This window comes from Petaurus breviceps, unplaced genomic scaffold (assembly GCF_028583685.1).
Source record: "Petaurus breviceps papuanus isolate PSGF00001 unplaced genomic scaffold, PetGlider_PUasm1.0 582, whole genome shotgun sequence".
Classification (NCBI taxonomy): Eukaryota; Metazoa; Chordata; class Mammalia; order Diprotodontia; family Petauridae; genus Petaurus; species Petaurus breviceps.
The window spans coordinates 2,192,567-2,196,622 of record NW_027186390.1 but is presented as its reverse complement, the minus strand read 5'-3'; the positions used below and the strand labels follow the sequence as shown (position 1 = coordinate 2,196,622).

General features: G+C 38.4%; 1 pseudogene; it reads left to right on the top strand.

Moving 5' to 3' along the window:
• Positions 1–534: 534 nt before the first annotated feature.
• Positions 535–1,392, top strand: LOC138173420 (putative monooxygenase p33MONOX pseudogene; annotated as a pseudogene).
• The last annotated feature ends 2,664 nt before the right edge of the window (positions 1,393–4,056 follow it).

Here is a 4,056-nt window from a genome sequence, read left to right as displayed (position 1 = left end):
AGTCTTAGTAAATAGAATTAGCCATTAAGGAATTATCAAAGGGGAAAAAAGTCTCTTGGTTCTTAGAGAAGAACAAGGTAATTTTATTAATCATTTAGACAGCAATTATTGCATTTATTACAGAAATTATTCTCTGCTTCACTCTATTTTTCTTAACTGAGGTTCGTTTGGGCCTTGGTGCTACATGAGTTATGGCTTCAGTTCAGTTCGTGCTTCAGTGGTTAAGGAGTGATGGGGGCTTAGAGCCTTGTTAGTCTCAGCTTCCTGTCCATGGCAGAGCCTTGGGCTTCAGATGTTCTCTTTCCCCCTTTTTTCTCCACCCCCCTCCAAAAATAAAAAAAAAAATAAAACAAAAACAGCTATCTGCAGGGCATCTGCATGAGAACTGCTTGGGACTCTTTGCTAGTTCATCACTAGCTGCAGAATGTTCCCTTTTGACATCTTTGTCTTATCCACATAACTCCCATAGACTTTCACCATGGGAATCAGAGGTCTGCATATCTATCTAGAGAAATACCTGGATCACAGTCATTCATGGCATCGTCCAGAGAGCCAGAGGTGCATACTATTGAGCACAGTGCAGGTGGGCTTCTAGGCAAGATGTCTTTGCCAATTGGAATGCATTGTTAGGCATTCAGTTTTGATGATGTCCTGGAGGATCCCACACCATTGACTCTGCCTTCTTCTGACATGAAAAGTATCAATTGTTTTCCAAGATTGAGGGAGGAGAAAACAGGTTCTCCATAACCCCCTCAGCTTCCAGTGCCCAAATGAACAAGGTCCCAGTGGTGAAGGTCAAGGCTACACACATCATCATGAATTCTTTCATCACAAAACAGACACAAGAGAGCATCCAGGGCTTTGAGCATCAGGCAGGGTTGAGAAACACAAGATACACTACCCACAAAACCTCACCACAGAAGAAACCAAGTACCCTCATGTGGCAGAAGCAGTCTATAAATTGAAGTTGCAAAATGGAGAAATGACAAAAGAAGATAGAATGATCGCTTCAACCCAGTCTTCTCCAAGTAATAAACCCCATTCTTCTCTCAAGCAAAAGCCCAGAGGCTGGTTTACTTATGAATCTTCTACTTCCTTACCTGGTGTAGATATCAGCAGCATAGACTCTGGAAATGAAGATAGAGATAAACCCTCATTTGAAAAATGGAGCTTTTTTGGACCAAGAACCTTTCAGAAATCTGATTCAGATTTCAGTGTCCAGTCCTACAGAGGTACTCAGGAGCCATTACTAATGGAGCTCATTCAGGTTAAGTCTACTAGAACTGGAGAAGACCCAGTGGCTTTAAAGCCACCTAAGATGGATCTTCCAGTTATGCTTCGAAAGAAAGAAACAACCTCCATGAAGCCATAACATCAAACCAAGAGACATAAATGAACTGACTCCTACAGTGTCTAAAGCTCCCTTTTCATATATGCAAAGTTGCTTTCCCTGGTGAACCCACCATTATGTAGAGAGAGTGTCTTAAGCCTTTTCCTTCTTCCCATCCACCTTGTTCTTGGCATAAGAAAGATGATATCCATTTACAAATTCTGCTGAGGATGATATTCCTGGGAAGGTAGTGATTGTTTCTTTAAATATTTGTGCAAAGCTTGAATCTTTTTTTTTTTTAAAGCAATTGGGGTTAAGTAACTTGCTCAAGGTTACACGGCCAGTTATTTCTGGATGTGGTGCTGAGTATCTGAGCCTGGATTTGATCCAGGTCATCCCGACACTGGAGCTGGTGCTCTTACTCGCTGAGCCACCTGGCTGCCCCTAAGCAATTGGGGTTAAGTAACTTGCTCAAGGTTACACGGCCAGGTGTTTCTGGGTGGGTGCCCGAGTGTCTGAGCCCGGGATTCGATCTCCAGGTCTTCTCAACACTGGAGCCTGTGCTCTTACTCGCTATGCTACCTGGCCGCCCAGCTTGAATCTTTCTAATGCAGAAAGGCCTATTTTGTAATGTCCCGAAGTTGATCCGAATGAATTCTCAAGGTACAGTTGACTATAGTCAATTACTGGTCTATAGAACTATATTGCAGGGGGCAAGGGAAATAATTAAAATCTAGTAGACTTTGTTCTGCATATTTTATCCGAGATAAAAAAAATTCTAATAATTGATAAAGAAAAACCGGATCCAAAATTTCTTTTACAAGAAAATTTTAGACATAATACCTAAGTCATGGAAAGACAAAGCGAAGAAAGAGAATTATAATTCAAATAAAATTATGGAATGCCAATTCAAAATCTCAAAATAAAAATCTAACATAAATTATATCAACTTATTTGGAAAAAATAGTATGATCCAGTTGGATTCACATCAAGTTTGCATACATGCTTCAACTTAAAAATAATCTTATTAAAAAAAAAAACTCAAACCAATAATTATATCAAAAGATGGAGAAAAGACTTTTGACCAAATAAAGCATCTATTTATGCTAGAAATCCTATACAGTATGGGCACAAAAGGATATTAAATTCAATAAAATATTTCTATCCAAAACCAAAGGTTAACATTATAAGCAATGAAGTAACCCCAGAAGTTCCCCCAATAGATACAGGATAAAAGAAAATATGCCTTGTTATGTGACATAGTTCTTGGGATGCTCATAATAATGATAAAACACAGGGGATGGGAAGGGATTGGGGGAGACCAAGGTAATCAAAGAAGTGATAAAGCTATGCAAAGCTGCTGATACCTGGATCATTTTCTTAGAAATCCTGGAGAATTTGCAAAGCAACTGATGATGGAACTTAATAGCCTCAGTAAATTAACATGCAGTAATATAAACTCACAAAAAGCCAAAGCATTTCTATGAATATAATGGGATCTTTATGGAATCTGAACTGATGCCAAATGGATTAAACAGAACCAAGAAAACAATATTTACAATGGTTACAGGAATATAGGTAGAAAGTACAATAATAAAACAATCAACATTTAATAATTGGTTCCCAGGAAAGGACATAAGACGGCATCACCCTTCAATTCCCACACATAAACACACGCACACACAGACAGACAGAAACATACAGACACACAGACACACACCTTTGCACAGAGTTGTGAACTATAGGTAGGAGATACTACATAGATTTTTCATACTTTTTGACATAATTCCGATAGGCTAGTTCACTTTATAAACTATTCCCTCTCTTTTACTTTATTATAATGATGCTTCTCTGGTAGAAGAATGAAGGTGGGATATATTGGGAAATATAGATAATTGATATCAATAAGAAAACCTTAGGAAATATTCATATATTCTATAGAATACTGGAAAGCATACAGGGCAAGAAGGATAATACATGGGTTATCTTGTTCCCACATGGTTTTAATTTCTTCATTCAGGTCTTTAGTAAGTTTGGGGTTTTAGTTGTGTCCATCATTTATCTCACTCCATTTAAAGTAACTAACAAAATGTTCTAGCCAGGATATTTTTGTCAAGTGAGCAAACCTCTGCTCAACCCAGTGAGAACCATTAATTCAATCAAATTGAGAAACAGTAGAATCCTGGTAGTTCTGGAAAGAACTGAAATCATGATAGATTACAAAATGCTTTGAAATTGGCTCCAAATAGACATGAATGGTAATATTTTTATAAACATAAAGCCAATTAAGAATTAGCACTCAAGTTTATAATCAGTTCAGTGAAGAAAGCAGTCAAGCATTTGAAAGGAAATTGTTTTGAGGAGGTGAAGAGGAGAGATTATGTTGGCACAATTGAAGAGTAGAAATATGTACTCTCCAGGCAGACACAGATACAATGAGGCAGTAAGTTGAGGCTGCAAGCAGCTTTGAGGATCTGAAACTTTGGCAGAAGCAAAGAGGGAGGAGTTCAAGAGTACAAAAACCCTCAGAATGAAAAGTTGCTCTCTAGAGAGGAGCAGACTCTGGGAGCCACAGCAAAACTCCCAGAAAAGCCCAGGGAAGAGGGTGATGTTTCTGAGGATTTCACTGAGAGAAAAAGTTACTACCATCCATGTGCATTGGGTTCCTTGTAGGTATGCCTCACTAGCATTTACAATAAAGCTACACTTATTCATCTAGTGGAAAA